The sequence below is a fragment of the Capricornis sumatraensis genome, chromosome X (genome assembly GCF_032405125.1).
Source record: "Capricornis sumatraensis isolate serow.1 chromosome X, serow.2, whole genome shotgun sequence".
Lineage (NCBI taxonomy): Eukaryota > Metazoa > Chordata > Mammalia > Artiodactyla > Bovidae > Capricornis > Capricornis sumatraensis.
The window spans coordinates 100,131,439-100,144,671 of record NC_091092.1 but is presented as its reverse complement, the minus strand read 5'-3'; the positions used below and the strand labels follow the sequence as shown (position 1 = coordinate 100,144,671).

The 13,233-nt window shown below is 40.0% G+C and overlaps 1 pseudogene; it reads right to left on the bottom strand.

Annotated features, from left to right (window-relative positions):
- Positions 1–200: 200 nt before the first annotated feature.
- LOC138071822 (small integral membrane protein 15-like) lies at positions 201–430 on the bottom strand (annotated as a pseudogene).
- Positions 431–13,233: the final 12,803 nt, after the last annotated feature.

Below are 13,233 nucleotides of genomic sequence, written 5' to 3'. Positions count from 1 at the left end.
GTAACTGTCAACCCACTTCTATACTGAAGCTGAAAAGTTGCTACAGTACAGGTGAGAACTAACATGATTCTTCCATATGCTCAGACTTTGTTTACTAAAAAATACCATCATAAGATCTGAAAAGAAACCTTACTGGGTCCTTACAGAGCTGCATAATTTTCCAAACGATTTTCCTCTGGTTGCAGAGCCTGTTCATGCCTTCAATGTTTTTTCAATCATTTACCTTTTGCAATATTTTTTTGATATTTTTGTTTCTTCTTTTGTTCCTTTTCCCAATCATCTTAGCCAATTTCCAAGACAATATAGCACTTGCTAGAAACAATGACATTAGGGCCAAAATAACTGTTGAAAAGAAGTCATATGGGTTTTTTGAAGCCCATTCCACAACATACTCAGCCTAAGCCTTTATATCAACTCTTTGCAACTCCATAGACTATAACCCGCCAAGCTGTTCTGTCCATGGAATTCTCTAGGCAAGAATACTGGAGTGAGTTGCCACTTCCTACTCCAAGGGATCTTCCCAGCACAGGAATCGAACCTGAATCCCATGCATCTCCTGGATTGGTAGGCGGATTCTTTGCCACTAACGCCACCTGGGATTATTAGCCAATTATAATTTCATATGATCCTTGGTTGGTTGTCTTCTTCTTTAGCTCTACCATAAACTCTGACTGAAGGCTTAAATTCTTTTTTTTTAGAATTTCTGTTACTTTCTTTTTTTTCTTTTTTTAAAATATAAATTTATTTATTTTAATTGGAGGTTAATTAGTTTACAATATTGTATTGGTTTTGCCATACATCAAGATGAATCTGCCACAGGTATACACGTGTTCCCCATCCTGAACCCCCCTCCCACCTCCCTCCCCGTACCATCCCTCTGGGTCATCTCAGGGCACCAGCCTCAAGCATCCAGTATCATGCATCAAACCTGGACTGGCGATTTATTTCATATATGATATTATACATGCTTCAATGCCATTCTCCCAAATCATCCCACCCTCGCCCTCTCCCACAGAGACCAAAAGACTGTTCTATACATCTGTGTCTCTTTTGCTGTCTTGCATGCAGGGTTATCATTACCATCTTTCTAGATTCCATATATATGCGTTAGCATACTGTATTGGTGTTTTTCTTTCTGGCTTACTTCACTCTGTATAATAGGCTCCAGTTTCATCCACCTCATTAGAACTGATTCAAATGTATTCTTTTTAATGGCTGAGTAATATTCCATTGTGTATATGGTACCACAGCTTTCTTATCCATTCCTTTGCTGATGGACATCTAGGTTGCTTCCATGTCCTGGCTATTATAAACAGTGCTGCAATGAACACTGGGGTACACGTGTCTCTCACTTCTGGTTTCCTTGGTGTGTATGCCCAGCAGTGGGATTGCTGGGTCATAAGGCAGTTCTATTTCAGTTTTTTAAGGAATCTCCACACTGTTCTCCATAGTGGCTGTACTAGTTTGCATTCCCACCAACACTGTAAGAGGGTTTCCTTTTTCTCCACACCCTCTCCAGCATTTACTGCTTGTAAACTTTTGGATCACAGCCATTCTGACCGGCATGAAATGGTACCTCATTGTGGTTTTGATTTGCATTTCTCTGATAATGAGTGATGTTGAGCATCTTCATGTGTTTGTTAGCCATCTGTATGTCTTCTTTGGAGAAATGTCTATTTAGTTCTTTGGCCCATTTTTTGATTGGATCGTTTATTTTTCTGGAATTGAACTGCAGGAGTTGCTTGTATATTTTTGAGATTAGTTTTTTGTCAGTTGCTTCATTTGCTATTATTTTCTCCCATTGTGAAGGTTGTCTTTTCACCTTGCTTATAGTTTCCTTTGTTGTGCAGAAGCTTTTAATTAGGTCCCATTTGTTTATGTTTGCTTTTATTTCCAGTATTCTGGGAGGTAGGTCATAGAGGATCCTGCTGTGATTTATGTCGGAGAGTGTTTTGCCTATGTTCTCCTCTAGGAGCTTTATAATTTCTGGTCTTACATTTAGATCTTTAATCCATTTTGAGTTTATTTTTGTATATGGTGTTAGAAAGTGTTCTAGTTTCATTCTTTTACAAGTGGTTGACCAGTTTATATACTCCAAGGTGGAAGCAGGAAGGCAGAAGCAGTGGCCTTCCCAACCCACCCACGGGCCAGTGCTCACCTGGATCCTAGAGTTGTTGTTGTTTTAATTTTAAGAACAACAACAACAACAAAAAGTTCTTGCTGAAACTGAGTTGAATCATGTCTCCCAAAGATTTCCATCTCTTTCGATCTAATTCTGTCCCTTCTGTGATCTTTCTGGACAAACATGTTTTTCCACTATAACACCATTTCAGACATCAGAATGATGGTATCATGACTCTCCCAGCTTTTTCTCAGTAGATAATCTGGGTGGGAACTTCACCTCTTTCCTAATCTCTACCCTTCTTTGCTCTGTAGTTGTTCTTTCTCTTCCACTCAGGGCAGATATAAACACACGTACACACACACAAACACACTCACAAGTGTATATATTAAGTGTGATGTCTTACTTTGGGAACCTCTGTCAGCTCCTACATATGCAGAGCTGTCCATGGAAATGCACAAGGAGTAATTTTCTTCTGTGCATAAAAATCTCAACAATGTCAAAGGCTTCTCAATAAGACTGTGACACAGCCTGTCACTTACTGCATTGGCAAAGAAAAACTAGACAGCAAAGCATTGTCTCTTTTGGCAGGACTGCGAGACGAATGGAGTCTCAGGAACTCACAGTGTGTGAAAAAGAGAAATTAGACATAAAAGCCCGCCATAGAAAGGTTGCTATGGTGTGATGTGTTTCCCCCACCCCACCACTCTTTTCAGAGGCAGAAAAAAAAATGAATGATGGTAGATTTCACCAATTCTTTCATAAGTGAATGAATGAGTCTTTCCCAAAGAAAACTGTCTCACAAAATGAATGGCTCCATTACACAAATCTGGTGACACAATCAGACATTAGGAACCAAGATAGCCACAAGTTCTACTCAGTGCACAAAGGCACAGATGGATCTGAATTCTGAGGATGTATATTCATATTTAAAGTATTGACTGATGGCATGAATTGCATGAGATCTACCCAGAGTGAAAAGTGAAAGCAAAATTGTTAGTCTATCAGTCGTGTCTGACTCTGCGACCACATGGACTGTAGCCCACCAGGCTCCTCTGTCCATGGAATTTCCCCAGGCAAGAATACTGGAGTGAGTAGCCATTTCCTTCTCCAGGGAATTTTCCCAATCCAGGGATCAAGCTCAGGTCTCCTGCATTATAGGCAGATTCTTTGCTGTCTGAGCCACCAGGGAAGCGCCAAGAACACGAGTGGCTAGCCATTCCCTTCTCTGGGGGAGCTTCCTGACCCACTAATGTGAACCTGGGTCTCCTGCATTATAGGTGATTCTTTACTATCTGAGCCACCCGGTAAGATACATTCAGCACAACCAGAACCTAGCTATAGCAATGAACGCCTCTGAAATGTATTTTTACCAAGATAGCTCCAAACCTGTTTGCCGGTGTGTTCCCAGGGCTTGGAACAGGAGGTTTGAAATATAGCTAGCTTCTCAAGGTCCTTTCTACCTCCTTGATGCTGAGCACAGAGTTCTTGCAGACTCTGTGTTAAAAGTAGAACATTAGCACCATCTAAAGGCTACATTCCAAATGTCTTGCCAGTGTAAGATATGTTGCCTGAAATAGTGTTTATTGTGTATTTTTTTGGGTTCCAAAATCACTGCAGATGGTGATTGCAGCCATGAAGTTAAAAGACGCTTACTCCTCCTTGGAAGGAAAGTTAAGACCAACCTAGATAGCATATTGAAAAGCAGAGATATTACTTTGCCAACAAAGGTCCTTCTAGTCAAGGCTATGGTTTTTCCAGTGGTCATGTATGGATGTGAGAGTTGGACTGTAAAGAAAGCTGAGTGCCAAAGACTTTATGCTTTTGAACTGTGGTGTTGGAGAAGACTCTTGAGAATCCCTTGGACTGCAAGGAGATCCAACCAGTCCATCCTGAAAGAGATCAGTTCTGAGTGTTCGTTGGAAGGACTGATGCTGAAGCTGAAACTCCAATACTTTGGCCACCTGATGTGAAGAGTTGACTCATTGGAAAAGACCCTGATTCTGGGAGGGATTGGGGGCAGGAGGAGAAGGGGAAGACAGAGGATGAGATGCCTGGATGGCATCACCGAGTAGGTGGACATGAGTTTGAGTGAACTCCGAAAGTTGGTGATGGACAGGGAGGCCTGGCGTGCTGTGATTCATGGGGTTGCAAAGAATTGGACACGACTGAGTGACTGAACTGAACTGAATGCTTTGGAGTATTGACACTAAAAATTTTTGCCTCCCGAGAATGAAGCAGTGGGCCAGTATCACATGCTGTGTGTCTGAGATGGTTATATTTCTGGAGAGGTACATGTTGTCTGTAGTGCTTGCCTGTTTGAAAGAGTAGGCCTTTAAAAAATTTTTTATAGAAATATTGATTTACAATGTTGTGTTTCAGGTGTACAACAAAGTGGTTCAGTTATACCTATATGTATAAACACATACATTAATTTTTTTTTACATTCTCTTCCCTTATAGGTTATTATAAGATATTGAGTAGAGTTCTCCATGCTAAACAGTAAGTCTTTGTTGTTTATCTATTTTATATATAGCAGTGTGTACCTGCTAATCCCAAACTCCTAATTTATCCATCTCTCCCCTTCCCAAAAGTAGGTCGTGTTTATCAAAAGCTGTACTGGCTTGCTGTATTGTAGGGACCTGTTACTCCTTAGCTCAAACTGCCAGTGGGTCTAGTCTGAACTTGGCCATTGGTGGGAGGGAGGTGGTTGAGGGGCGGGGGACTGAGCGGTTATGAAATAGCCATTAGCCTGGTAGGAGAGATGGGGCTCCAGGTCTGCTTTGCTGTTTGCTAGGTTTGTGGCTTTAACCTCTCTGATCTTGTTAGGCATAAAGCAAGGTTGCTCCACTAGATTATCTTTAGGGACCTCTCCTTTTTTACCATCAGTGTGGCCCTGCGTTTTGAGATGATGATGTAACCTGGTCCCATACCTCCATTTTATATCATTTTGGGGAGCAAAAGAAAATGATCCCAGAAACTTTCTGTTATGTTAAACCCAGCTGAGTTGTACCCAAATCCTTTGGGTTCAAAGGCAAGGAAAGTCTGACTTAAAGTTTCTTTGGAAAGTTTCCAGGGCCCCAGTAGTAAGCTAGAGTCCCCAGATTCCCTAAAAGTTACTAAGGACCTATTAGAAATAAGAGCTGGTCTTTAAAAGACTTGGGTGGTAGGAGGATTTTACAATAGATTGACCCTCTGATACAGTCATCCAATGGAAATGTGACTTCTGACGGTCAAACCTTGGCAGGTGTGGGGACAGAGAGTGGATGCAGCAAAAAGAAAAAGAATTTTAAGCTTAGTAGATAGAGATCTAGGGCTTCCCAGGTGGCGTTAGTGGTAAAGAACCTGCCTGACAATGGAGGAGTCGAAAGAGACGTAGACTCGATCCTTAAGTCAGGAAGGTCCCCTGGAGGAGGGCATGGCAACCCACTCCAGTATTCTTGCCTGGAGAATCCCGTGGACAGAGGAGCCTGGTGGGCTACAGTCCAGAGGGTCACACAGAGTCGGACAGGACTGAAGCAACTGAGCACACGCGCGTGCAGACAGAGACCTGTGGTTAGTTTGCCTCTGCCCCTTACTGGTCGTGAGACTCAGGACAAATCACTCAAGCACTCTAAGCTTTGGTTTCCATGTCTGTAAAATGCACCTAACAACCAAGTTGTTGAGAGGATTAAATTAGACAGTGTACCCATCTAGTCCAGCCCAATACTGGATGCAGCATAAATATCCCATGAATGATGTCACAAGCTTATTATTTTAAAAGCAGACTCTCCCGTTTAAGGCAACACAGTGAACAAAGAAAGGTTTGAGATTCTTGTGCATTAGCACAAGCCCCAGCAATAGATTTTGAGTCTCAGATCTAACAATGCTTGCCAGGTTCCTCTGACACACAGCCCGGGTTCTTGCTTTTGTCTTTCAAAATGGCCTCTTAGCTCTGTGCTTCTTGAGTGTCTGCCATCGGTTGCACCTTTCCCCTGCACCATCTTGCTTCTGCTTTTAGCACAGGTGGCTTTGCTGTCAGGGTATTTGAAGTCTTCCTTTGATGGCCCTGCAACTAAGCAACTTAATTATGAATGAGCACTCTGCCTAAAAGCCTGTATCGCTCTGCTCTTGTTTTTGTTCAAGTACCCCTGGCATATAGCCAGCGACTCAATACACAAAAGCAAAGGGATGACCGACCCACCCACCCACCACTGAACGACCCCACTCCCTTCCCATCCATCTGCTGCTTGCTGCCTTTGTTAGAAGGGAAGAGAGGAAGAGTGAGCTATGAGGAAAAGATCATGAAAATATAATACATTTTTGTGAAATATATTGATAACATATTTAACCTTTTAAAAAAAAGTTCTCAAAATGAATGATGCATTATCAGCAATTCATTCTGTTCTAAGATTGGTCAAAGCAATGAGCTTATTTCTATTTTTAATCACTTATATAAAATATCACCCATGTACAGCTCTTGAAAAGAAGAAAAGGAAACATGAGAAACTCAATAAGTAAAAGTACAAGGTTTCTTTGTGGTGAAAGTACAGCAGAAACTTTATCTTAAGAATAGTTAAGTGTTAGAGCAGGGCTGTGTGTGTGTGTGGGGGTGTGTGTGTAGAATATTCATGATATGGGAAGAGATCTTCCTAATCTGGTCTACAAAACTGAGTAGTAGAAAGCATAAGTGATGCTCTCTGGATCACACAGCCGGTTGGTGGTGGAGCCAGGAGGGCATTTGGATTTCCTGACTCCTAGATATTATTGAGCAAGGCCATGTGGACAGTAAAGTCTCCAAAATCTCCAAGTAACTGTTGCTTGTGTTACTGTTGCTTTTGAACTGTTACTAAACCAGTTCAACCTCTTTTTTGTTCCCTCAACTCTTTGCTCTTATTCTTAGACTTGTCCACTACGTTTGCTCCCTTTTTACACAAAGATTTCAGTACATATATTTCAAAAATAATATATGGCTGGAATTGACATGCACTGTGAATGCAAAATAAGCACCAGATTTCAAAGACTTGATATGACAAAAAGAATGTGAACGATCTTAGTGATAACTTTTCTTATTGATTACATGTTGAAACAATATTTGGGATAGATTGGATTGAGTAAAATAGGTTGTTAAAATTAATTTTACCTGTTTAAAAAAATTTTAGTGTTGCTACTATAGGGTTAAAAATGATTTATGTGGCTCAGATTACAGCTTTAATCATGTAGAATTATAATCTTCCAATTTGAATTAGATATTCTACTCTTTGTTGAAATCCAAGATTTGCAACAAAGGCTTCTGGCTAAGGGTACAGACTACTGTTTTGGCAAAATAGAATTTAATGTAACAAATAATTGACAGGTATATTAAACTGTGCTAATCAATAATTGCACTGTTTGGGGCAGATTATATAAATTATACTCATCCATAGTTGTACTATTCTGGTAAAGTAGAAATTAATGTAAGGCATAAATGATTTAAATGCATTAATTTGTACTATTTACTATAATCCTCCCTTCCTTGTGGTGGAACATATAGTCCCTGACTCTCTGGTGTCTTTGAATTTAAACGTAACCAAAAATGTTGCCTTCATAAAGTTCTTCCAGCAGGCCACTAGTCAAGACATACCTCAAAATAGGCTCATTAACTCACAGCTGTAAGCTGTTATTAAAGGGTGGGGTGTGAAGCAGAAGGAGAGAAGACAGGGCTTTTGAGAATAACTGAATGATGGGAGGAAGAAAAGGCTGTACATTACTTCAGAATAAACTAATTTCCCAGAAAAATATTAAAAAGCTTACACATTGTTTTCATCTAAGCCTGATTCATGCAAGGAGGAGGGCAAATAAAATGATCTAATAAGTGTCTTCTGCCACTTGAGTGAATGTAATTTTAAAGCAGAATACGCAAACTAAAAATTAAGCTATAAAATAGAAACCAGCTTTGATTTATTTCTACCAATTTAGTATTATAATCTTAAAATGAAAACTTTTTATTGTATAGTAATATAACAGAAAGTCTTAGGAATGCATAAATTCTTCTGGGGAAACATATGGATAAGAATACCATTCAGCTTAGGCAAAGCTCTATTTGAGAAGCTGCAACTTGTTCTAACTCTGAATGCATAATGCAAATGGTTGCTAATACTCATGAGTGCTGCTCAGTGCCAGGTATTGTTCTGGGTTTCTACACATCATGTATTAACGTACTTAATTGTCATAATAGAACCATGAATTCTATTCACAGACTGATCTTACCTTACAGATATGAAATCCAAGGCACAGAAAGACGGAAAAGCTTGCCCAGAAGTCACATGGCTAGTAAACAGCAGAACAGGGATGTAAGGCAGTCTTGCCTCAGAGTTCATGACCTTAACATACAACGAGCACTCTGAGTTAGTGAGTAAAAGTGGCCAAACGGTTAAAGAAAGTCTTAGAATATTGGTTTCAACAACAAGAATGAAGAATTCATTTGCATGGATCATGGAAACCTGCCATGCAAGAAGAATCAAGGATTTAGCATTGGCCAATGGCGTGAGCCTTGGTTGAAACGTCAGGAGACACAGGATCAGAAACCTCTATAAATAACAGTGGTCCCCAACCTTTTGGCACCAGGGACTGATTTCATGGAAGACAATTTTTCCATGGACCAGGCGGTTGGGGGGAGCGGTAGAAGGGTGGTTTCTGAAAGATTCTTATAAGGAGCATGCAACCTAGATCCCTCGCATGCACAGTTCACTTAGGGTTTGAGCTCCTTTGAGAATCTAATGCTGCCGCTGATCTGACAGGAGATGGAGCTCAAGCAATAACAGCCATGAGGAGCAGCTATAAATACAAACGAAGCTTTACTCCCTGGCCCATGGCTCACCTCCTGCTCTGTGGCCAGAGGGAGGGGTGTGAGGGGGAAGGATGGGGAGTTGAGGAACCCTGTTCTGTAGAGTGAGACAGCGGGATGACGTGCCCTGCATGTACCTTTATCAGACCAATTATTCTGTTAGTATTATGGTTTCTGAGAGCTTCTTCCAATGACAATTACCTAAAAAGTCATGAATCACTAATGAAGTTGTGCAATTTAATAAGGGCATGTGAAGGAGACTGTCCCAATGCGAAGAGGAAATAATTGGACGCTAGGATTATGGGGAAAACACTGCTGGTGTTGACCAAAATTGAAGAGGATACATTGTTAAGAATTTAGTTATTTAAAACCAAACGCAGGGTTTAGAATATCAGCTCTTACCAGGAAAGATCTTTACCTCTTTAAATTTTTTTTCCACTGCACATATGCATGGACAGTTACTTTAATACACTTTGTGATGATGATGGCAATATTAACTTTAGTGATTGTTTTGAAGATAATGAAGAATTCTCAGATACCAAAGAAAGTCTGAATGATTAGAAACCATAAGAACTTACTCGTACTATCTGTAAAGTGAGGGTAATATTAACCTCACAGTCTGTTGGAAGGATTAAATGAGATAAAGCAGAGAAAGTGCTAAGCTCAATGTCTGCTTCATTATGCTCCGCTAATCAAGTTTAAAAATGATGACAGCAACAATGATGATGACAATGACAGGCCACACAAGTCAGACTGCACTAAGGGAGCCATGTCCAACTCTCAACGATTTTAAAATAAAACATTCAGTTTAACATGTACACATAACATGAAAATATTGAAGCTATTCAAAAGATTACAGCCAAATATGACAGGATTTTAAACTCACAAGCTCAGCTTTGGTTTCATATATAATTTGAAATATATTTATTTTCTGCAGAAGCTTATATTCAAATAGCATATTCTCTAAAGTTCTATTGAATCAAACCCCTCATGCTTTGTGTCAACAAGCTCTTTACATTCTGGGATGGAAGTTTGCTAATGAGAACTGAGAGATGCCAACACAAGATGGTTTGGTGGTCATTGTCTTCTGTTTTCAAGTTTCAGAAAAAAAAAAAAAAAAGGTGTTACAGAATTGCAAAGAACCTCTGCTTTCTTATCCAGGAGATTTTTGTAGTAATTAATTTACCTCATAAGGATGAGATACCATCTGTGCAAGTGTTGTACCATTATAATGTTATTATTGAAAGTCATAGCCCCTTGGTTTAAAAACGGCCTCCTTAAAACCAAGCACACAAGAGCATCTGCTTGTGGATTATCTCTATGTGTCACCAGTGAACTTATTATAGTCATCTCTCACCCTCTCTAGGTTGTACACGTATGAAAATCAAGGCTATGGCTTTTTCACCTCAGTATCTCCAGCACTTAGATATTGGTACATACGTTGAAGCTGTGCATTTAGAGGAAGTAGAAATATTGATTGAACCCTAAATATTATGGGCCACTTCAGAAGACAAGATGGCTTAGATGCACTTGCTTCCTTTTCCAGGCCAATAAAATGTGTAGCAGTTATTGTTGCAGGTTTGGTTCCCAAGACTCAGAGGCTGAGATGAAGCTTGTGATGCAAGGTATTTATTAGGGATCATCACAAACACAAAGAGAGAAGCATGCCTGGCCAGAAAGAGAAGTAGAGCTGACATGCCTCAGCCAACCCAGTTGGACAGCTCTGGCTAGAGTTGTCTTTCATCAGAGTAATATAGCCAGGCTCTTATGACTCCACCTACATTAGTCACTGGATGTGAAAGCCACCCCTGGAAAAGCATACCCTTGGGCAAAGGGACTCTGCAGCTGAGGCAGTCTTGGAGAAGACTGACAGCTGAGGCAGCAAATCCTTCCTTGGTGCATGCATGTCCATGCCCACCCTGGTCACCAAATTTTAAATGTTCTGTCTACCATGTGAGAAGATGGCATTAACATGTCTTTAATCAATGAGAAATTTGGAACTACATTCATATTTAAGTTGAAGAATTTACCCATGTTTTCATAGATTTCTGGTCGAATCTACCAAAATATTTCATAAATATAGTGAAGAGTTCAGGGAAAACTTTGATTTGTTGGCATACGATGTCATTTTCACATGAACTATTGTCCTTCAGCAAGTGGTGGCTGGGTACTTGTTGATACATTAAAACAGATGTTATTAAGGTGTTTCAATGGGCAGTCTTTCTGGGATGTAACAATATACCTATGGCAGAGCTTGAGTAGAACCTTTCTGCCCAGATCCAAGCCTTTCCATTATTCTAGTTCCTGAAGGGAATGGGCTTGTCTGCCTACCCGGATATGGCTGTGTCCTGGGATCATGAATCAGCATCAGCAGGGTATGGCTTCCATTTCTGATCTAAGCCTTCCCAACTACCCATGCATTTGGTGTTTCATCTTGTGTAGCTGTCTTATTCAAGTGTGTATGTTTCAATGGGGCCTGAAAAAGTAACCAAAAGTAAATCTGTATCTTAACTTCTCCAAGGTCACAAGAAAGAAATCAACTTACCCAAACAGTTCCCCAGTCATAACACGTAGGCACCACATTCTACCTAATACAAAATCATAGGTTGAGTGGATTAGCAAACACTTGAGTTTAGAAGAAAACCAATTGTTATTTCCTCAAGACCCAAACCAGTTGAATTGTTCTTCATTCTAAGTTTCTGAGGAAAGTTCAGGTGGTTACATGAAGAAAACTAAAGTGATTGGTCTGGGAAATTGAGAACTCGAGAAAATCAATTCAGTCCATAAACCTCTCCATTATTATTAAATGCTTATAAATTATGAGGGTAAGATCAACTTACCCTAAAGGAAATCCTTATCCTATCCTAAAGGAAATCCTTATCCTTATCCTAAAGGAAATAAGCCCTGAATATTCATTGGAAGGACTGATGCTGAAGCTGAAACTCCAATAATTTGACCACCTGATGTGAAGAACTGACTCATTGGAAAAGACCCCGATGCTGGGAAAGATTGAAGGCAGGAGGAGAAGGGGACGACAGAGGATGAGATGGTTGGATGGCATCACTGACTCAATGGACATGAGTTTGAGTAAGCTCCGGGAGTTGGTGATGGACAGGGAAGACTGGTGTGCTGCAGTCCATGAGGTTGCAAAAAGTAGGACACAACTGAGTGACTTGAACTGAACTGAAGATCAGCTTATAAGAGGCTTGTCCTTCACCATTGTGGATTATCACACACATTTTAAAGATCTAAGTTGCTAAAATTATAACATAATTTCCCTTTATTCATTCAGAGCAAATGGGGAAGACATTCCTTTGGCATTTCAAGAATGCAGGGTTTTTAACTGATCAATGTTTTCATTTAGTTATCTCTCAATCCTTAGGGATAGACATTAACATATGGCTAAATATGTTTAATTTTTTAAAGATATAGTGCAAATTCCATAGTAACTTACTCTCCAATAATGTCTAAATTCGCTCCATTCCCAGGGCTATTTTTAGGTCTTTTGGAAAACTATAACTCTTTTTCCTCTTTCTCAGCCTCGATATGCCCCATTAAATTTTACTCTGTCTCGCTATGCTCTTTTCCAGCCCATTCACCATAGTCAACGTGCAAGATCCTGAGAAAAGCAGGATTCCTTTCAGGGGCAATGGGAAGGGAAGAACTCATGGTTGTGCAGAACAGGAAGTCTGGGTTCTAGTCTGAAATCCAAGACTAAGTGTATGACTTTGGGCAAATTCCAGGGTTTTTGCAGGTCTCCATTTGCTCAGAGAGAGGATGGAAGCTTTTTAATGGGCTTCCCAATGCCACTGTTCTCTAATGTTCCAAGCATATTCTACTTTTTTCCATGAGGGAAACTTTGACAATAGACCACGTAATAGCATTGGAAGGAAACACTTTCTATGGCTTTCAGAGAATTTGGAAAATATGAGTCATAAAACTGCCCCCATCCAGTCCCACATTGGTAGCAAGGAAATAAAGATTTAGTTTAGGGCATATGACTCTCAAATCAAATTGTTTTCCAAGCCAGGAAGAGATATTTTAAGACTAGAAACACTATTTTCACTTTTTGATTAGTGACATGAAAAAATAGCTATAAATGTGACCAGCAGTTAATACTTTCGTTATCAGTTATGAATTACAACTATTTAACTTTAGGTGTTAAATTTAATTCTTTTTTTATGACAAAATTTCTCTTCTATAATGGTCCAAATCACCACTTCACATTTGCCTTCAGAATGAGGAGAACCTCCAGTTTAGTGGACTGGCTGGCTCTGTCACCATGAAGGTTAAGATCAAGGTCAAG